The 22692-nt window shown below is 40.7% G+C and overlaps 1 non-coding gene across 1 annotated transcript; it reads left to right on the forward strand.

The window, feature by feature from the left end:
• Positions 1-6482: 6482 nt before the first annotated feature.
• On the forward strand, positions 6483-6590 carry LOC112700134 (small nucleolar RNA R71). The gene has a single exon (XR_003153052.1). It is a non-coding gene; the product is annotated as a small nucleolar RNA R71 (small nucleolar RNA).
• The last annotated feature ends 16102 nt before the right edge of the window (positions 6591-22692 follow it).

Here is a 22692-nt window from a genome sequence, read left to right on the forward strand (position 1 = left end):
AAAATATCATGTAATTCTAGCAAAAATCTCATGAAATCATGCAAAATTCACAATAGTTGCTTGAATGAAGGTGTAAGTGTATTTTCACCCAAAACTTGCCTTGTTTACTAGGAAAAATGCATGAAACTATCCTAAAACAGTAAAGAAAAGGTCAGTGAAACTGGCCTAGATGCCCTGGCATCACAACACCAAACTTAAAGCTTGCTTGTCCCTAAGCAAGCACTGAAGTATAAGCAAAATGAAATAAAAGAACAAGAAGAAAAGATGGGAATAGAATTCATGGTTCATGGAGTTTCATGCATAGCAACTTAGGTTCTTTCCTTTTAGGTTTCAAGCCTTTATCACATCCCTAGTCACTCTCTTGATTGCATCCCTTGAGGCTTCTTTCTTACTGATCCTTCTCTTTAAGCTTATTACATTTTTCTTTTGGGTAAGTGCTCTGTAAGAGGGCGACTTTTTATGATAAGCTTTCAGCCAACACTCCCAAACCAGTTGGTTTTAAGGTGCTAGGTGTTAAGACACCCCTAAGGACTTACTCCCTCAAGTCTCTTTCCTTCATACATACACACCACAAGCACATGGTTTGTTATTCTTTCTTTCTTGAGACCTTGGTGTCCAGCACCTCTTTGGGTTACTAAGTGCTCTGTAACAAGGGTTACTCTTGATAGTGGACTTTCAGCTGATAATCCTGGATTAGTTAATCCAAGTTACCAAGTGATAAGGCACCCCTAGGAGCTTATTCATCCAAGTAGATCCCTTGTACATAAACACCACAGACACATGCCTCAGTTTCACAACCCTTGGTGCCTAGCATTGTTCCTTTTTGTTTTTCCTTTCTTATTTCCACTTGTACTACTCTTTTTCTTTACTTGTTGGGATCTTATTATTTAGCTAGCCTCAAGGAATGTGTCTCAAATTTATGACTTAGGATGGATAGTTGCTTTCTTTCCTTTCGTTGTGAACCAACTTAGCTTACTAATCATCCTACCACAAACACTTAGAATGCACTTCACAAAATGACTATGTTCTTGTTCTTTCCATAACATTTTCTTTTTGATTAACTTAAAGAGACAAGCATACAAGTAGGCAAGATGACAGTGAGCATTCAAGACATTAGGCTCAATAACATAGACCTAAGCAATGAGGAATTAAAGACAGAATTGAAAAGGCTCCAACTAACGAGCAACTATTAATCTAAGGTGCAATTGGACTTCCAGAATTAAGTAACAATACAACCTTCGAGTGATGGTTTCTATTTGTCCTCCTCTTTGTCATCGTCTATGGTCTTTGCTATTTTTCCTCCTTGGATGAAGGTGCACCATTTCCTCATAAGGTTCCTGCAAAGTTATCGGAAGTTGCTTGTCCCTGAAGCACTTGAGAAATAGTTAGCTTGCATGTATGCTAGTGAACTTCTGAAATGAATTTGGTGTGTGAACACCAAACTTAGTTTCTTGCCCAGTACAAAAGTTTGCATATATGCAGAGAACCTTATATCATGTTATTAACCAAACAATTCTTAATAGAAACTAAACTACAACTAAGTGATTCCCTTGATTGGTTGGAGCTAGCAATGTGTTTTTGGGAGTGTAGTGTGATTCTAACTAATATCTATGGTGGAACACCAAACTTAGAATTACACTTTCACTCTTGGATTGTTTTGGTGTGGAACACTAAACTTAGCTCCTCGCAATACAGTGGAAACCACTTGTGATTTTTATTGAGATGAAGATGCAAAGGAAACTACCTCAGGTTGGGTTGCCTCCCAACAGAGCGCTCTTTTAGCGTCGCTAGCTCGATGATTTCTCCATTACTTGAGGTGATACTTTACTCTGGGGTTTTCCCCCATGTTGCCCATATAATGCTTCAGCCTTTGTCCATTCACCGTGAAAGTCCTCTCTAAACTTTCATCCATGATTTCTATGTGTCCATATGGCAAGACGTTTGTGACAAGAAAAGGTCCAAACCACCTTGATTTGAGTTTTCCTGGGAACAGTCTCAATTTGGAATTGTAGAGGAGTACTTGTTGCCCTTTTTCGAAACTCCTGGGTGCAACATGCATGTCATGTCTTCTCTTTGCTTTTTCTTTATAAATCTTGGCATTTTCATAGGCTTGTGATCTAAATTCCTCCATCTCTTGCAGCTGTAAGATCCTCTTTGCACCAGCAGTAATGCTGTCGAAATTCAGTATCTTGAGAGCCCATAGAGCTTTGTGTTCTAGCTCCAACGGTAAATGACACACTTTCCTATACACCAGTTGATATGGGGACATTCCAATTGGTGTTTTGAATGCTGTTTGGTATGCCCAAAGAGCATCATCTAGCTTCTTCGCCCAATCCTTTCTTGATGCACCTACAGTCTTTTCCAAAATTCTTTTTAGCTCACGGTTGGATATCTCAGTTTGCCCACTTGTTTGGGGATGATAAGGTGTGGCAACCTTATGTTTTACCCCATATCGTATGAGGAGAGCTTCTAGTGGTCTGTTACAAAAATGACTCCCTCCATCACTGATAAGTGCTCTGGGGACTCCAAAATGGCAAAAGATGTTCTTCCTGAGGAAGTTCATGACTATCTTGTTATCATCGTTGGAGTGGCAATAGCCTCTACCCACTTGGAAACGTAATCCACTGCTACCAAGATGTACTTGTTTGAGTATGAGGTTGGGAATGGTCCCATGAAATCGATTCCCCACACATCAAACAGTTCCAGTTCCAGGATGAAATTTTGTGGCATCGCATTTCCTTTGGGCAAGTTTCCAGATCTTTGGCATTCATTGCAACTCTTTACTAGTTCTTTAGCATCCTTAAAAAGGGTAGGCCAAAAGAATCCACTTTGTAACACCTTTGCTGCAGTTCTGTCCCCTCCAAAATGGCCTCCATAGCATGATCCGTGGCAATTCCATAGGACCTCTCGTCCTTCTTCTTCCGAGACGCATCTTCTAAGGATTCCATCTGAACACTTCTTGAAGAGATATGGTTCATCCCAGACAAAATATTTTGCATCATTTGTGAGCTTTCTTTTTTGATGTTTATTGATCTCTGGAGGTAGAACACCGGTTGCCTTGAAGTTGGCAATGTCTGCAAATCATGGTGCTTTGTGAATTGTCATCAATTGCTCATCAGGGAAGAGCTCGTTTACACTTGTATCATGTGTTCCACCTTCCTCATGATGGATTCTGGATAAGTGATCTGCTACCTTGTTCTCCACTCCTTTCTTGTCTCTAATTTCAATATTGAATTCATGCAACAACAAGATCCATCTTATTAGTCTTGGTTTTGATTCTTGCTTGGCAAATAAATATTTAAGTGCTGTATGATCTGTAAAAATAATCACTTTAGCACCAATGAGATATGATCTGAACTTGTCACATGCAAAAACTATTGCTAGCAACTCCTTTTCAGTAGTGGTATAGTTTCTTTGAGCATCATTGAGGACTTTGCTAGCATAGTATATCACATGGACTAAATTATCTTTCCTCTGCCCTAACACGGCTCCAAGTGCAAAATCAGATGCATCACACATCAATTCAAAGGGTAAGTTCCATCAGGTGGGGAAATGAGAGGAGCAGAGGACAATTTGTTTTTCAAGTTTTCAAATGCTAGCATGCATTTCTCGTCAAAATTAAATGGTGTATCAGACATTAGGAGATTGCTTAAGGGCTTGGCTATCTTTGAAAAATCTTTAATGAACCTTCTATAAAAGCCAGCATGCCCCAAAAAACTCCTAATTGCCTTGACATCACTGGGTGGAGGTAACTTTTCAATTAGCTCCACCTTAGCTCTGTCTACCTCAATGCCTTGATTAGAAACTTTATGGCCAAGAACTATTCCCTCTGTCACCATGAAGTGACATTTTTTCCCAGTTCAAGACTAAGTTGGTTTCTTGACATCTTTTCAATACCAAGGCAAGATGGGTTAGGCAACTAGGGAAGGAATCTCCAAATACTGAGAAGTTATCCATGAAAACTTCAATGAACTTCTCTATCATATCTGAGAAGATGGAGAGCATGCAGCGTTGGAAGGTTGCGGGTGCATTACATAGCCCGAATGGCATGCGCCTATAGGCAAACACTCCATACGGGCAAGTGAATGATGTTTTCTCTTGGTCTCTTGGATCAACCACTATTTGGTTGTATCCTGAATTCCCATCTAGAAAACAATAATATGCATGTCCCGCAAGTCTTTCCAACATTTGGTCCATGAAGGGAAGTGGGAAATGATCTTTTCTTGTGGCCTCATTAAGCTTCCTGTAGTCAATGCACATTCTCCAGCCTGTAATGGTTCTTATAGGGATTAGTTCGTTCCTTTCGTTGGGCACCACAGTGATTCCCCCTTTCTTGGGAACCACCTGAACTGGACTGACCCATTGGCTGTCTGAAATTGGATAGATTACTCCTCCCTGCCACAACTTCATGACTTCTTTCTGCACTACTTCTTTCATTACTGGATTTAACCTTCTTTGGGGCTGAATGGAAGGTCTGGCACCTTCTTCTAAAAGTATTTTATGCATGCATATGGCTGAACTGATTCCCTTCAAGTTAGCAAATGTCCATCCAATCACATCTTTATGCCGTCGTAAGACTTGAAGCAATTCTTCCTCTTGTTCTTGGCTGAGAGCTGAATTTATGATTACTGGATAACTTTTATTTCTCCCAAGTATGCATACTTAAGAGTGGTTGGCAGTGCCTTAAGCTCCAATTTGGGTGCTTCTTTTCTTTCCTCATTCTCTTCTAGCCCACTTTGAACATGTATTTCAGTGGCTGCAGCTTCTTCGCTTGTTGCTAACTCCTCTTCTGTTGATGCTACGAGCTCTTCTTCAAGTGTTTCTTGTACCAAAGCTTCTACTGAGTCCATCCTCATACATTCTCCCAATAAGTCATGTGGGTATCTCATAGCCTTAAACACATTGAATGTCATTTTCTCCTCGTGTAATCTGAGGATAAGTTCACCCTTTTGGACATCAATAATGGCTCCAGCAGTGGCTAAAAATGGCCTCCCCAGGATGATGGAGGTCTTAGCTCCTTCTTCCATGTTTAGTACTACAAAATCTGCTGGGAAAATGAAGTCTCCCACCTTCACCAACAAGTCTTCTACTACTCCATGGGGAAATTTGAATGACCTGTCTGCTAGTTGGAGGGCCATTCTTGTTGGTTTGGCTTATTCAATCTTCATCTTTTTCATCATTGCTAGAGACATTAGGTTTATGCTGGCTCCTAGATCACATAAGGCCTTTTCCACAGTGATTTCTCTAATGATACAGGGGATTTGGAAACTCCCAGGATCCTTCAATTTTTGAGGCAATTTGTGTTGGATGATGGAGCTGCATTCTTCTGTAAGTACCACAGTCTCATTATTCTTCCAGCTTTTCTTTTTGGTCATTAACTCCTTCAAGAACTTGGCATAGAGCGGCATTTGCTCGATTGCTTCAGCAAAGGGTATGTTTATTTGTAATTTCTTGAAGATCTCCAAGAATCTTGAGAATTGGTTGTCTTCTCCCTTCTTCTTTAATTGCAACTGCTGTGGGTATAGGACCTTTGAGAGGCATGGATTGGGTACTTCCCTTTCTTGATGTGACTTGGGGATTGAGGTGTGAGATTCCTCATGTCCCTTGTTTTCTTCATCCAATTCTTTCTCTGGTGGTTTCTTATGGGTCTCCTTCAGTTCCTTCCCACTCTTGAGGGTGATGGCCTGACATTCTTCCCTTGGTATTGAGTTAATATTGCTGCAATTATTGTGCCCAGTGTTTTGTTTGAATAAGAATTCAATCTGTGTTTCCAGTTTCTTGATGGCAGCATCTTGATTCTGCATGTTAGATTGCACTTCTTCTCGGAATTCTTTACTATCTTGAATATCTTTGCATAGTATTTGGAGTAGACCCTCAATCCTATCATCTGTGGATGATGGTGGGTTGAGATTAGGTGATTAAGAAGGTTGGCTAGATGGATGTTGGTAATATCTCTGAGATGTGTTTTGATGAGTGGCATTGTTGTTGGAGTTGAAGTTGGAACGTCTCAGATCTTGTCCTTGGTCTTGTTGGTTTCCCCATCCAAAGTTGGGGTGATTTCTCCATCCAGAATTGTATGTTTTGGAGTGTGGATCATGGACTTGTCTAGGTGAATTTCCCACATAGTTGGCTTGCTCCCAGTCACCTTCTTCTCCTATGTTTACTCCTTCATGAGTTGGTGATAAGGTGATGGCTGCTGCAACTTGGTTCTCTTCCACCTTCTTGGTAAGATCTGCTAGCTGCTTGGTGATCATCTTGTTTTGGGCTAACAGTGCATCCATGTGGTTCAGCTCCATTACTCCTCTAGTGTTGCTTCTTTCAGAGGCATAGAAGTAGTCATTCTCAGTAACTATTTCAATGACATCTATGGCTTCTTCAACAGTTTTCTTCTTATTTAAAGAACCTCCTGATGAATAATCTACAGCCTTTTTTGACTCAGAGGAAAGACCTTCACAGAAGATGTAGAGTTGAACCCACTCATTAAACATCTCTAGTGGGCATCTCCTTGTCAAGTCTTTGAATCTCTCCCATGCTTCATAAAGTGTCTCACCATCTTGCTGCCTGAAAGTCTGCACCTCAGTTCTTAGCCTATTAATCTTTTGAGGAGGATAAAATCTTGCTAAAAACTTGTTCACTACCTCCTCCCAGTCTATCAGGCTTTCTCTTGGGAAGGATTCAAGCCACTTTGTTGCCTTGTCCCTGAGTGAAAAGGGGAACAAGAGCAACCTATAGACATCTGGGTGGACTCCATTTGTCTTCACTGTGTCACAAATCCTCAAGAAGGTAGTCAAGTGTTGGTTAGGGTCTTCTTGAGCACCTCCTCCAAATGAGCAATTATTTTGCACCAAAGTGATGAGCTGAGGTTTTAGCTCGAAATTGTTGGCATGAATGGTGGGTTTCTGAATGCTGCTTCCACAATTTCCTGTATTAGGATTGATATAGGATCCTAAGACCCTCCTTTCATGCCCAACCCGGTTTGCATGGCCTTCTCTGGCATGATTATGAGCTTCTTCTTCATGATTGTTCTCCAAATTCTCTTCCATGTTGGGTTCAAAATACTCTTCCTCTTCCTCAGCACTAACAATTCTTTTTCCTCTTGCTTCCCTTTTTCGTCTCCAAAGGGTTCTCTCAGGCTCTGAGTCAAAGGATGTTGAGATTCCTTCTCTTCTCCCTGTCATACAACAGCCAGAATTCACAACAGGAGATATAGTGATGACAATTTTTGTTAGACTGATTATTAGTGTGAGTGATGCAATTTATCAAACAGTTAGTAGGTTAGTGAGCTGAATTATGAAAAACTAAGAAAGGAGAACAGAAATTAGAGAGGGAATAGGGGATGAGGAAGAAATTAAAAACAAAATAAGGTAAATTACTGAATATGGAAAAGAATAACGGAAAAAAAATGCTCAATCTAGTAATCTTCAAGCTTAATCATTGTTGATTCAAAATCAAACCCCGGCAACGGCGCCATAAACTTGATGCATGGAAACTTGTCTCTCAACAAATTTTCCTTCGGCAAGTATACCGAATTATCATCAAGTAAAAACTCACTATAGAGTGAGGTCGAATCCCACAAGGATTGATTGGTCAAGCAACTTTAGTTAGAAGAAAATGCTAGTTGAGCTAAACAGGATTTAGATTGAGATGCAGAAATTTAAATGACTAGAAATTAAATAGCAGAAATTAAAGTGCAGAATCTTAAATGGGGAATTGGGGTAGTGCTCAAAAAAGTAAATGGCAGAAACTAAAGAGAATGGGTAAGATCAGAAATAGGGTAATCATTGGGTTTAGGAGATGTGGCAATTCTCCGGATCAAGTTCATTCTCATCTCTTCCTCAATCAATGCATTCATTGATCTCCTTGGCAAACTTAAGTGATTGAATCCCAATTCCTTGGTAATTCAATCTCTCAAATCATGGTCAATAGCCAATTCCTTGGTCAATTGCTCATGAGAAGAGATGAAGTATGGTCACTGATTATACTACATACATTTCCCAATTCAAGTATTGAGGGGATTATAGTCACATATCCATCCCAACCCAAATTGGTCCAGCATGAGAAAGAAATTCTAGCATGATCTCCTCATTCCTCTTCTAAGGTTCCGAAGAGATCCAATTATGGAGAGTTTCTTTTCCAAGATAACTAAACAATTGAATTAAGATTGAAAGCTTCCTAGTAAAATCAAGAGAAAAGATAGAAGAAGAAGAATGAAAATTAATATTGATCCATCAAATTACAGCAGAGCTCCCTAACCCAATGAAAGGGGTTTAGTTGTTCATAGCTCTAGGAATCAAAAATGGCAAAAAAGAAGAATCCATGATAGAAGTACAGAAAAGTAAATATGCAGAGAGTAGTTCTCCAAAATGCCCAAAAGTCTCCTACTAGTTCAAAACTACTCCTATATATACTACTCTTCATGATCTTCTAGTGAGTTCTCCAAGTCTTGGATGTGGGCTTTGGACTTTGAGTTGAAGCAATTCTCATCTTTAGTGGGCCCAGCTTGCAGAGAAATATGAATTAGGCTCAGGCACTTAGTGAGATTAATCGTGGAATATATTTCTGGGTGCGAGAACGTTAGTGGCATTCACCTTTTCCACTAACGTTCCACCCTCATATGCCCACATTATTCTCTACGTTAGAAGTCTTAACGTGACTTCTAACGTTCCTTCTCAATTCTCGGCCAACGTTAATGGGATTCTCTTTTCCCATTAACGTTGGCTTGTGCCCCTTTTTGCAAACGTTAATGGGAATCGCTTTTCCCATTAACGTTGCTTGTCCTTTTCCTCCCACGTTAGGTCTTACGTTAGGTTAGCTAACGTAGCTCTTAACGTGGGTACCTATCACCTTCGAGAGCGTTCGTGACACTCACCTTTGTCACTAACCCTCTATTTGCCTTAATCCCCTACGTTAGAGTCCATGTTAACTAAGTTAACGTGGCTCTTATCGTAGTAATGAAGCCATCTTCCAACGTTAGTGACAAAAGTGAGTGTCACTAACGTTGGCTCCTTGAACCCCACTCCACGTTAACTTTCATGTTAACAATCTTAATGTGAGAGTTAACGTAGGCAATAAAAATGATTCAACGTTAGTGACAAAAGTGAGTGTCACTAACGTTGGCATTGTTGATCCTTATCCACGTTAGAGTTCACGTTAACTTAGTTAACGTGACTCTTAACGTGGGGCATTGCCTAGTTTCCCAATGTTAGTGGTGTTCACTTTTACCACTAACGTTGAGGAGAAACGTTATTGGATTTCGCGTTTCTCATTAACGTGGAGTCCTCCTTTCCATCTACGCTAAGTACCACGTTAACTTAGTTAACGTGGCTCTTAACGTAGCTATGAAATGGCTTCGCAGGCGTTATTGGTGATCACTTTTCTCATTAATGTTGCAAGTCAATTGCCATCCCACGTTAGTAATCACATTAACTAAGTTAACGTGAATGCTAACGTGATTCTTCCATGCTTCATTTGTCCCGAAATCAAGCAATTAAAGTGCATCAAAGCTCTAGCCAAAATCATGAGATCATGCATCACTAAAATATCATGTAATTCTAGCGAAAATCTCATGAAATCATGCAAAATTCACAATAATTGCTTGAATGAAGGTGTAAGTGTATTTTCACCCAAAACTTGCCTTGTTTACTAGGAAAAATGCATGAAACTATCCTAAAACAGTAAAGAAAAGGTCAGTGAAACTGGCCTAGATGCCCTGGCATCAGGCTGGCTAACGTTGTCTTGGTGAAAAATCAAATGAAAAGTTGCGGATGTGCACCGACTACAATGATCTTAATAAAGCCTGCCTAAAAGATCCTTATCCACTCCCAAGTATCGACGCACTAGTCGATGCCTCCTCCGGATATAAATACCTCTCGTTTATGGACGCATACTCAGGATACAATCAAATCCCAATGTATCCACCCGACCAAGAAAAAACTTCATTCTTAACCCTAAAAGCAAACTACTGCTACATCATCATGCCTTTCGGTCTTAAAAATGTGGGAGCTACTTATCAGAGATTAATGAATAAGGTCTTCTTGGATCATATCAGAAAAATCATGGAAGTCTACGTGGATGACATGCTCATAAAGACACAAAATGAAGAGATGCTATTGTCCAACCTGACCCAAGTATTCGACACTATAAGACGACATGGCATGCGACTCAATCCTGCAAAATGCACCTTCGCAGTGGAAGCTGGCAAATTCTTGGGCTTTATGCTCACACAGAGAGGAATCGAGGCAAACCCGGATAAATGTTGGGCCATACTCGACATGAAGAGTCTGACTTGTGTCAAAGAGGTACAACAACTCAACGAGAGGTTGGCAGCCTTGTCCAGATTTCTAGCGGGATCGGCAATAAGATCTCTTCCCTTCTACGCTACTCTAAGGAAGGGAAAGAAGTTCGAATGGACAACGGAGTGCGAGCAGGCCTTTCAAGATTTCAAAAGATTCCTAGGACAGCCACCTATCCTAACTCGGCCACGGGAAGGAGAACCACTCATATTGTACCTCGCAGTAGGAAGTCGGGCAGTAGCCTCAGCACTAGTCCGAGAAGACGACAATGGGCAGCAACCCATATACTTCATCAGTAAAGCGCTACAGGGAGCCGAGCTGAACTACCAAAAAATAGAGAAGTTTGCCTACGCTCTCATACTAATATCTCGACGACTCTGTCCATACTTCTAAGCCCACACCATCAAGGTCCGGACCAACTAGCCCACAAAAGGAATCTTACAGAAAATAGACCTGGAATGCAGAATCTTGCAATAGGCCATTGAGTTATTTGAATTCGATCTTAAATACAAAGCGCGGACAGCCATCAAGTCACAATACCTAGCCGACTTTATTTCAGAATTTACAGATACACCGAAAACCCCCATAGAATGGAATCTCTACGTCGACGGGTCCTCAAATAAAACTAGAAGCGGCGCGGGTGTGATAATTGAAAGTGACCAAGGAACCCAAATCGAACTCTCCCTCAAATTTGGTTTCCCTGCCTCAAACAACCAAGCGGAATATGAGGCACTACTAGCTGGTTTGAAGCTGGCTAGGGAAGTTAGAGCTCAAAAGCTTAGCATCTTCAGCGATTCACAGGTAGTCACTTCGCAAATAGCAGGAAGCTATCAAGCCAAAAACCCCACTATGAAAAAATACTTGGACAAAACCAGGGAGCAGCTCAGACAACTTGGAGAATATGAGATCCGTCACATACCCTGAGAACAGAATGCCCGACCTGACGCACTCTCAAAACTAGCCAGCACCAAACCAGGGGGCAACAATAGAAGCCTCATCCAAGAAATTCTACAAAATCCATCAATCTCAGAAGAAGAAAAAGTCCTGACCATAACAGGTCAGGATCAAGGATGGATGACTCCCATAATTAACTACCTCAAAATAGAAGCACTCCTCACAGAAGAAAAGGAGGCAAAGAGGTTTAAACGGGAGGCACAATACTACACTATCATAAATGATACTCTGTACAAAAGAGGGATTTCAATACCATTGTTAAAATGTGTACAGACTTTTAACACAAAAGAAGTCCTAGAAGAAGTACACAGTGGCATTTGTGGCAATCACCTAGGAGCACAGGCACTTACCAAAAAAGTACTTCGCGCAGGGTTTTATTGGCCAACTCTACAAAAAGAAGCCACAGAGTTCGTAAAGACGTGTCCGTCATCTCAGAAACATGCCAACTTTCACATCGCCCCACCAGAGGAGCTCATCAGTGTAACCTCACCTTGGCCATTCACAAAATGGGGACTTGACCTTCTCGAACCCTTCCCTCAGGGATCGGGACAAGTCAAATTCCTCATAGTGGGGATAGAATATTTCACAAAGTGGATCGAGGCAGAACCCCTAGCTAATGCCACTGCTCAAAAAAGTCGAAAATTCCTACTCCATACTCCATCACCACAGACAATGGTACCCAGTTCACAGATGCAGGCTTCAGAAAGCTAGCAGCCGACTTAAATATAAAATAGCAATTCACTTTCGTAGAACATCCCTAAGCCAATGGACAAGCCGAAGCTGCCAACAAAGTCATACTGGCTGGGTTGAAACGGAGATTGCAAGACACAAAAGGAGCCTATGTCGAGGAGCTCTCACAACTCTCATGGGCATATCAAACAACGCCACATTCCACCACAAAGGAATCACCCTTCCGATTAGCGTATGGAATGGAGGCAATGATCCCAGTGGAGATCGAAGAAAGGTTGCCTAGAGTGATCCACTATAGCGAAGAAGCCAACTCCTAATTTCAAAGGGAAGAGCTCGACCTACTTCCGGAAGTCCGAGAAGGAGCCCCGATTAGGAAAGAAGCATTAAAATGACGAATGGCTTCCAGATATAATTAAAGGGTAATACAGCGAGCTTTTGCTGAAAACGACCTCATCCTAATCTAAAATGACATCAGAACAACTCGACCTGGAGAAGGAAAGCTGGCAGCAAACTGGAAAGGACCCTACCGGGCCATAGAAGTACTTGGGAAGGGCTACTACAGACTATCCGAACTCGATGGGCGGGAGCTTCCAAGGTCCTGACACGCCTGCAACCTAAGAAGGTACTATAGTTAGAGATGATAAAGGATCTTGGGATAAGGCGTACTCTTTTTCCTGAAAGGATTTTTTAACGAGGCGCCAAGCTAAGACGTACAAATCACCCGACTTAGGGAATTGACCCCCCGCATGAATATATTTGCATTCTTTTTTTTAATAAAAACTATTCAGATCTTCTACAAATGCTCAAGCCGCATTAATCTGACACATTCATCGTCTGATTATAAAGCTATAGATCGACAAAAAGTGAAAGTCAAATTCACTATGCGATCACGATAAAGACCAAAAATGAAAATCAAATTCATTAAAAGGTCGACCAAACAAGGGTTAAAACCCAATCTCTACGAAATCAGCAAAGATGAAAATAGAATAATGCAAGAAGTTATAGAAAGTGATCCATAGAAAGGACCTGACGAGTATAATATGGATTGCTATAAAATAACTTAAAGGCTGACCGACATAAAGAAGTCGGACCAGTCGCAAAAACCGAAGTTATAAGTAAAGCCCTGGAAAGAGCTCTGGCCAGCCCTATAAAAGAGGATTACTATAACTTAGAAGAGCCCGACACGATGAAGTCAGACTCCCACAAAACAAGTTATAAAAGTAATCCATGAAAGAGACCTGAACAAGTTCCAAGAAAGAGGATTACAAAAATAACTTAGAAGAGCCTGACACGATGAAGTCGGACTCCCATAAAACAAGTTATAAAAGTAATCCCTAAAAGAGACCTAAACAAGGTCCAAGAAAGAGGATTACAAAAATAACTTAGAAGAGCCCGACATGATGAAGTCGGACTCCCACAAAACAAGTTATAAAAGTAATCCCTGAAAGAGACCTGAACAAGGTCCAAGAAAGAGGATTACAAAAATAACTTAGAAGAGCCCGACACGATGAAGTCAAGCTCCCACAAGACAAGTTATAGAAATAATCCCTGAAAGAGACCTGAACAAGGTCCAAGAAAGAGGATTACAAAAATAACGTAGAAGGACCCGACGTGATGAAGTCGGCCCCAAAGTACAAAGTTATAAAAAGTAATCCCTAAAAGAGACCTGAACAAGGTCCAAGAAAGAGGATTACAAAAATAACTTAGAAGGACCCGACATGATGAAGTCGGCCCCAAAGTACAAAGTTATAGAAAGTAATCTCTGAAAGAGACCTGAACAAGGTCCAAGAAAGAAGATTACAAAAATAACTTAGTAGGACCCGACGTGATGAAGCCGGCCCAAAATATAAAGCTACAAAAGTAACCCCTGAAAGAGACCTAGATAAGGTCCAAAAAAGAGGGTTACAAACAACAACGCGAACAAAAATCGACCTGACGAAATTGGCATCCTCAGCGTTATGCAAAGTAATTCCTAACAAAAACCTGAACAAAATTCAAATAAAATGAATTACAGAAAACAACATCAGGCAAAGGAATCAAGCCAATCAGGTCAGACACAGTTCCAACACTCACAAAGCCTACGAAGGTACCAAGACGAGCGCAAACAGGCATGATATAAAAACTACTAGTTATGATAAATAAAAAACTTTAGAGGCCACCAGAGTCTGCCCCAAAAGCTCGGAAACTACTTTGTTTTTCAGATAAAGTTGCTAAACAAGCAACTAAAAAGGTATCAACAGTCAACAAAACATCATTTACAAAATAAAGAGTTTAAAAAAAGCCCACAGGCTGGGTTATCTACACAAGCAGTTAGAAAATTCACTTAACATCTGAAGGCTTCCCGACAGCATCAACACGAGGTGAAAGAGGACGAGTCTGACGAGGCACTGCATCCACCATCCCATCATCCCGGTTCAAGATTTGGCAATCCGGTTCTGACTCAGGACGGTTGATCTCAGCAGTGGAAGTTAGAGAAGTTGGCATAACAGATATTTTAATGGTAGGAAATGAAGGACGATCATCTTCATCATCATCAGGATCATCAAGAACAATCTTACCATCCCTAACAATGTTGTCCAGGCTAAAAAGGGAAAGATCGAGCTCTGGCACAAGAACTCGAACTTGCTCCTTCAGATTCTCATAAGCAGCAGTAACGTTGTCTACAAGGTGACTTTGAAGTTCGGTATAATCGGCTCAGACAGATTCCAAACTATTCTTGAGATCCATCACACCTTTGTAGGTGGTAACATATCTATCCTTATGTTTTAACGCCGTATCCTCAGCTAGTTGCACAGCAGTCGCCAGACCAATAGCCCGAGTCTTTTCCCCCTCTAGCTCCTTCTCTAGCTCGGTCACTTTCACCTCAAGCTCCTCTTTTTCAAACCCTTAATCTAGTCAAACTCTAACTTTGCCTCCTCCATAGAGGGGTTAGCTAAAAGTTTCTTTGTGTTAAGATGAGGAGGCTGCCCCTAGTTTTCTTCCAGCACAGTCACAAAAGCTTGTTCAGCCTCATCTAACATCTCCCACGAATATCTCGGTACCACTACATTCTTTTTCCATTCTAAAGGAAAGGTAGGCTCATCATTCTCATCCAGAAAAAAGGGCCGAGCTCCTTCAACAGCTCGGACCCTAAAAAAGTAATTTTTGAAATCGCGAAAAGACTCATCAAACATGGAGAAAACCTTTTTCCCCTGGGAAGCTCGAAAAAAAACCCAAGTGGCTTTCTTCTTCACTATACCAGGCTTTGTCAAAACGAGAAGATAAAAGAAGAGAGATTGCGAAGCAGGGATACTAAACTCACGACACAGCAGCTGAAAGATTTTTATAAAACCCCAGGAATTGGGGTGAAGTTAGGATGGAGCTACATTATAGGACCATAACAGGTTGGTCTCAAAGGGGGTAAAAGGAAGAGTAATATTCATTTGACTAAAAAAGAAGTCATAGGCATAGAAAACGGGGCGCTCTCCAGCAATCCGGGTAGAAAAGCGAACCCTTTCGTCAGAAGTTGGAGATACGAGCTCATAATGATTCTCATTACTACCGTTGCCACAAATCCTATGAAACTGCCTAAGTTGCTGACAAAACTCTGAGTCAACCAACGAGACGCACAAGAGGACCATAGAATCCACCCAACCGCCTATGCCCTCAGGGACCTGGGAAGATGTCTCAACAATATTTTTGCGAGAAGACATGGTTAACTAGTCCTACAAGAAGAAAAGAAGATTGGATTACTCAAAAACATCTCAGAACACTAATCAAACAACTCAGGCATAAATGGAGACAACTCAAAAACTAAAGCATATAGGTGTCAGGAAGCCAGGAAGAGCAACAAAAGGAAACCCCAGGACCCAGTCCAAAAACATCCAGGGGCATTCTTTGGAGGCAGAATAAGGACTCAGGAAAACCTACAAGCCTACATCTCTACACGTCCCAACAAGAAGATAAAGTCTCTATTTCAACAAGAATGACACTCGAAAAGGCCACAAACCAAATAAAGTCATCAAAATAAGTCGCCTCTCAAAACTACGATTTCATTCTACCCAACAGCAAGAACATGCCAAGCGAAAAAACTGTCAAAGGCATAATCTTTCTTCAAAATCAAACAAGCCACTTATATAGAAACAGGCAACAACATGCAAAATCCTAGAAGCTTTAACCATTAAGGAAACGCCAGAAAAGAAGAAACCAGAAATCACAGTGACAAAAAGCATAGAAATGCGAAAAGGTTCGAGCTTTCCAAACATACACTCAAGAAAAATCCCTACTTTACCAAGAAAAAGAACAATGCAAACAAAAAAAAGATTAACCAACCTGAAAAAGGAGATAAGCGTAGAAGGAAGTTGAAGACGGAGAAATCAGAAATTTCCGTCGAAAGCAAAGAAAGCACCAACGATCACCAAACAACGTTGCAAGGAGAAATGCAAAAACACACGTGACAGGCGAAAACAGAAAAGTGAGGAAGAATATGGGGAAGTTACAAAGAATGAAGAAAAATCGTTTCTATGTGTGCAGTTCAAAAATAAAAGAAACAAAATAGGGCATTAAAAACCAATTAATGAGGGCATTAAAACCCTCATACATTCCCAAGGTTAGGACGCTAATACAAAAGCGCGCGCTTACAGAGGAAGCGAAACGTTCCGCATTCAAAAGGAACTCTACAAAAATAAAGCCAACAAAATGCTGGAGTTCAGCTTCACCCGAGAAGGTTCGAAATCCTAAAACTAAGACTCGACCTCCAAATAAAGACCGAGCTCGAGCAGGGGCACTGTTCATACCCTGGGTCGAGCTGTTCGACCCAGGATGTTCTACAGACAAAGTGACCGACCTCTGTAGGTCAGGACAACCCGACCACTTTTCAAAGTGCTTGGCCAAGTCCCTAGGAAGAGCCCAAAAAAGGGGCCAACAGAGGAAGACGACCCAAATCCTAAGGCAGTCCAAGCCTATAGAGATAAGGGCGGTTCCCTTGAAGATAAGATGACCTCACTCAAAGATAAGATAAGATAAGATAACTATCTTATCTCCAGAAAGGTCACTCCACACCATTATAAATACACTAGAGTACCCAGGTATAACTGATACTCTGATTCTACTCAATATCTGCTTAATACCCTTTCTAACTTAAGCATCGGAGTCCCTTGCAGGTACCCCCCACCCTCTGGGGACGAAGGAATCAGCACCACCACCAAGACCAACAAGTCGAACACAATCGTTATGACTAGCACGGAAGATCTCGTCCGAGATCGACCTACATTTTCAGGTAACCCCCGGAACAATGGTTAAACAAGGTATTGTTCTAGGACACGTTGTCTCTAATACTAGTATCTGTGTAGATCCAGCAAAGGTAGATGTCATTTCTAGTCTACCTTACCCCTCCTCCGTGAGGAAAGTCCATTCGTTCCTTGGCCATGCAGGTTTCTATCGGAGATTTATCAAGGACTTCAGTAAGGTAGCTTTACCTTTATCCATACTGCTACAGAAGGATATTGAATTCGAGCTGAGTAAGGACTGTATAGAAGCATTTGATAAGTTGAAGATCGCCTTAACTCGAGCTCCGATTTTGAGAGGACTAGACTGGAGCCGGTCTTTTGAGATTATGTGTGACGCCTCCAACCATGCAGTAGGAGCGGTGCTGACTCAGCACAAAGGTAAGGACCCCTTTGTAATTGCTTATGCATCTAAGACATTAGACGCTGCTTAGTCTAATTACACCTCCACTGAAAAAGAGCATCTAGCTATTATTTTTTGCTCTGGCTAAATTCTGAACATACTTACTTGGTACTAAGGTGGTGGTGTACTCAGACCACGCAGCTCTAAAACATTTATTAGCTAAAAAGGAGTCCAAACCAAGGTTGATATATTAGATATTGTTACTGCAAGAATTTGATTTAGAAATTAAAGATATGAGTGGTTCCGAGAATTTAGTGGCAGACCACTTGAGTCGCCTTGAGCACATCAAGAATGACTCCACTCCTATCAATGATGCTTTTTCATTTGATAGCTTGTAGGCAATATCTGAAGTAGTCCCTTTGTATGCACCTATAACTAATTATCTAGTTAGTCGAATCTTCCCTCCTAATTCTACCAAACACCAGAGGGACAAGCTAAAAAGCGAGTCCAAATATTACATATGGAATGACCCATATTTATGGAGGTATGGTGCTGACCAGATAATTAGAAGGTGTGTGCCTCAATCAGAATTCCAGTCAATTTTAGAGGGCTGCCATTCCTCTGAGAATGGTGGACATTTCGGCCCTCAAAGAACAGCTAGAAAAATATTAGACTCTGGATTCTAGTGGCCCACTTTTTTTAAGGATGCTACCGCCTTCTGTAAATCTTGCTCTCCATGCCAAATATTTGGTAATATATCCAAGAGGGATGAGATGTCCCAGCAACTTATGCTGTTTTGTGAAATTTTTGATGTATGGGGCATTGACTTCATGGGTCCATTTCCAAACTCTAATGGTTTCATATACGTATTGTTGGCCGTAGATTTTGTTTCTAAATGGGTGAAAGCAATTCCTACCCGCATTGATGATGCTAGCACTGTTGTCTCTTTTGTTAAAAATCATATTATCTGTCGCTTTGGATCACCTCGAGCAATCGTGAGTAATCAAGGCACTCACTTTTGCAACAAGAGATTAATAGACCTACTGAAGAAACATGGCATCGTTCACAAGATAGCAACAGCTTACCATCTCCAGACCAATGGGCAAGCCGAGGTGTCTAACAGAGAGATAAAGCACATATTGCAGAAGATAGTTGATGAGCGGATAATTTATACACTTTTTGGCATTGCTTTTAGGTAGTTTTTAGTATGATTTAGTTAGTTTTAAGTATATAATTATTAGTTTTTATGAAAAAATCATATTTATGGACTTTACTATGAGTTTATGTGTTTTTTGTGATTTCAGGTATTTTCTGGCTGAAATTGAGGGACCTGAGAAAAAATACGATTTAGAGGCTGAAAAAGGACAGCAGATGCTGTTGGAATCTGACCTCCCTGCACTGGAAATAGAATTTCTGGAGCTACAGAAACCTAATTGGCGTGATCTCAATTGAGTTGGAAAGTCAACATCTTGGGCTTTCCAGCAACGTATAATAGTCTATACTTTGCTCGTGATTTGATGGCCCAAATTGGCGTCAAAATGCCGGTTAGAGACCCTTTTCCAGCGTTAAACGCCAGAACTGTCATAAAAGCTGGAGTTAAACGCCCAAACTGGCACCAGAGTTGGCGTTTAACTCCAAGAAAAGCCTATGCACGTGAAAGCTTCAATACTCTGACCAAGCACACACCAAGTGGGCCCCGGAAGTGGATTTCTGCACTATCTACCTTAGTTACTCATTTTTTGTAAACCCTAGCTACAAGTTTTGGTATAAATATTACTTTTTCTCATTGTATTAGACGTCTTGGTTATTTTGGTTCCCCCTCTGGGGCCGAAACCAATGAACACCATTATCACTTATGTATTTTCAACGGTGGAGTTTCTATACCTCATAGATTAAGGTGTGGAGATCTGCTGCTCCTCATGAATTAATGCAAAGTACTATTGTTCTTCTATTCAATTCACACTTATTCTTGTTCTAAGATATTCACTCGTACTTCAACCTGATGGATGTGATGATCCGTGACACTCATCATCATCCTCCCTTATGAACACGTGTCTGACAACCACTTGCATTTTATCTGCGGGAGCTTGAGTGTGTATCTCTTGGCCTCCTGGTTCACGACAGATGGTTGCCTCTCCTGACAATAGAGTCTTCCATTCCATATGATCAGAGTCTTTGTGGTATAAGCTAGAATCAATTGGCAGCATTCTTGAGATCCGGAAAGTCTAAACCTTGTCTGTGGTATTCCGAGTAGGATCTGGGATGGGATGACTGTGATCAGCTTCAAACTCGCGAGTGCTGGGCGCAATGACAGTGCGCAAAAGGATCATTGGATCTTATTCCAACACAATCAAGAACCGATAGATGATTAGCCTTACATAACCCGTAGCCGGACCATTTTCACTGAGAGGACAGACGGTAGCCATGGAAGGGAGTATGCATGACTGGATGAAGGCAGTAGGAAAGTAGAGATTCAGAAGGAACAAAGCATCTTCATACGCTTATCTGAAATCCCCACTAATTAATTACATAAGTATCTCTATCTTATTTTATGTCATATTCATATTTTAATTATCAAAACCCCATAACCATTTGAATCTGCCTGACTGAGATTTACAAGGTGACCATAGCTTGTTTCAAGCTGACAATCTTCGTGGGATCAACCCTTACTCACGTAAGGTATTACTTGGATGACCCAGTGCACTTGCTGGTCAGTTGCACAGAGTTGTGAAGAAGTGTGAGAATTGGTGTGATTCATACTTAAATTGTTGTTTGAAATTGATTCCCAAGTAATGGCCCTAAAAATATGGGGCTCAATACCATAGTCTAAACATAATTTCACAACTTTGCTCAACTAACCAGCAAGTGTACTGGGTCGTCCAAGTAATAAACCTTACGTGAGTAAGGGTCAATCTCACAGAGATTGTTGGTATGAAGCAAGCTATGATCATCTTGTAAATCTCAGTCAGGCGGATAACAAATGGTGATAACGTTGTCGAATAATAATAATAATAAATAAACAGAAAACAAAGATAGAAATACTTATATAGATCATCGATGGGAATTTCAGATAGGCGTATGAAGATGCTGTGCTCCTTCTGAATCTCTGCTTTCCTACTGCCTTTATCCAATCCTTCTTACTCCTTTCCATGGCAAGTTGTATGTAGGGCATCACCGTTGTCAATGGCTACCTCCCATCTTCTCAGTGAAAAAGGTCCAAATGCTCTGTCACGGCACGGCTAATCATCTGTCGGTTCTTGATCATGTCGGAATAAAACCCCTTGATTCTTTTGCGTTTGTCATCGCGCCCAACAATCGCGAGTTTGAAGCTCGTCACAGTCATTCAATCCCAGAATGCTACTCAGAATACCACAGACAAAGTTTAGACTTTTCGGATTCTCATGAATGCCGCTATCAATTCTAGCTTATACCACGAAGACTCTGATCTCACGGAATGGAAGGCTCGGTTGTCAGGCGAAGGCAACCATGCATCGTGCATCAGGAATTCAATAGATACACACTCTAGCTTTCGCTTGTAGAACGGAAGTGGTTGTCAGGCACGTGTTCATAGGGATGGATGATGATGAGTGTCACGGATCATCACATCCATCAGGTTGAAGTATGAGTAGTATCTTAAAATAGAAATAAGATTGAATTTGAATAAAAGATAGTAGTAATTGCATTAAAACTCGAGGTACAGCAGAGCTCCACACCCTTAATCTATGGTGTGTAGAAACTCCATCGTTGAAAATACATAAGTGATGAAGGTTCAGGCATGGCCGAATGGCCAGCGCCCCAAAACATGATCAATAGTCTCCTAAGATGAATAATGGAATAAAACCGAGACCAAAGATGTAACGTGGTCAAAAGACACTGAATACAATAGTAAAATGTTCTATTTATACTAGACTAGCTACTAGGGTTTACAGAAGTAAGTAATTGATGCAGAAATCCACTTTCGGGGCCCACTTGGTGTGTGCTTGGGCTGAGCTTGAGCTTTACACGAGCAGAGGCTACTTTTGGAGTTGAACGCCAAGTTGTAACGTGTTTTTGGCGTTCAACTCTGGTTCGTGACATGTTTCTGGTGTTTGACTCCAGAATGCAGTATGGAACTGGCGTTGAGCGCCAGTTTATATCATCTAATCAGGAATAAAGTATAAACCATTACATATTGTTGGAAAGATCTGGATGTCTACTTTCCAACGCCGTTAAGAGTGTGCCATTTGAAGTTCTGTAGCTCCGGAAAATCCATTTCAAGTAAAGGGAGGTCAGAATCCAACAGCATCGGCAGTCCGTTGTCAGCCTTTTATCAGTGTTTTGCTCAGGTCCCTCAATTTCAGCCAGAAAATACCTGAAATCACAGAAAAACACACAAACTCATAGTAAAGTCCAGAAATGTGAAATTAGCATAAAAACTAATGAAAACATCCCTAAAAGTAACTTGATCCTACTAAAAACTTCCTAAAAACAATACCAAAAAGCGTATAAATTATCCGCTCATCAAGAATCACGATTCTGTGTACCAAGTTTTTGCCGTCGTTGCCGGGGATTGTTTAAGTTTGGACAACTGACAGTTCGTCTTGTTGCTTAGATTAGGTATTTTTCTTTTTATTTTGTTCCTTCATAATTTTTGAAAATGAATTCTAGAGTTTCAGATGATGCTTTTATCATCACAGGAGCTAGTTGATTCCCATCAATTAGGCTGTTGTATGTAATGTCCTGCTAAAGCTTGGCTAGCCATGTCTAGTCTTTTTAGACTGAAGCTTTAGACTAACATTGCATGATTCCTGGAATTCTTATTAAAAATTTTGAGTTTCTTATTTTCTCTTTCAAAATAATTTTTGAAAATTAAAAAAATTACAAAAAAATTATAAAATCATAAAATCAAAAAAAATAAGTTGTGTTTCTTGTTTGAGTCTAGTGTCAAATTTTAAGTTTAGTGTCAATTGCATGTTTCTTTTTTTCTTGCATTTTTCGAAAATATATGCATTGTGTTCTTTATTGATCTTCAAGTTGTTCTTGATGATTTTCTTTGTCTGATCTTTAAATTCTCTTGTTTTGTGTCTTTTGTTGTTTCTCATGTGCATTCTCAAATTGTTAGTGTCTCTAGTATGAAAATTTCTAAGTTTGGTGTCTTGCATGTGTTTCT

This window comes from Arachis hypogaea, chromosome 6 (genome assembly GCF_003086295.3).
Source record: "Arachis hypogaea cultivar Tifrunner chromosome 6, arahy.Tifrunner.gnm2.J5K5, whole genome shotgun sequence".
Lineage (NCBI taxonomy): Eukaryota > Viridiplantae > Streptophyta > Magnoliopsida > Fabales > Fabaceae > Arachis > Arachis hypogaea.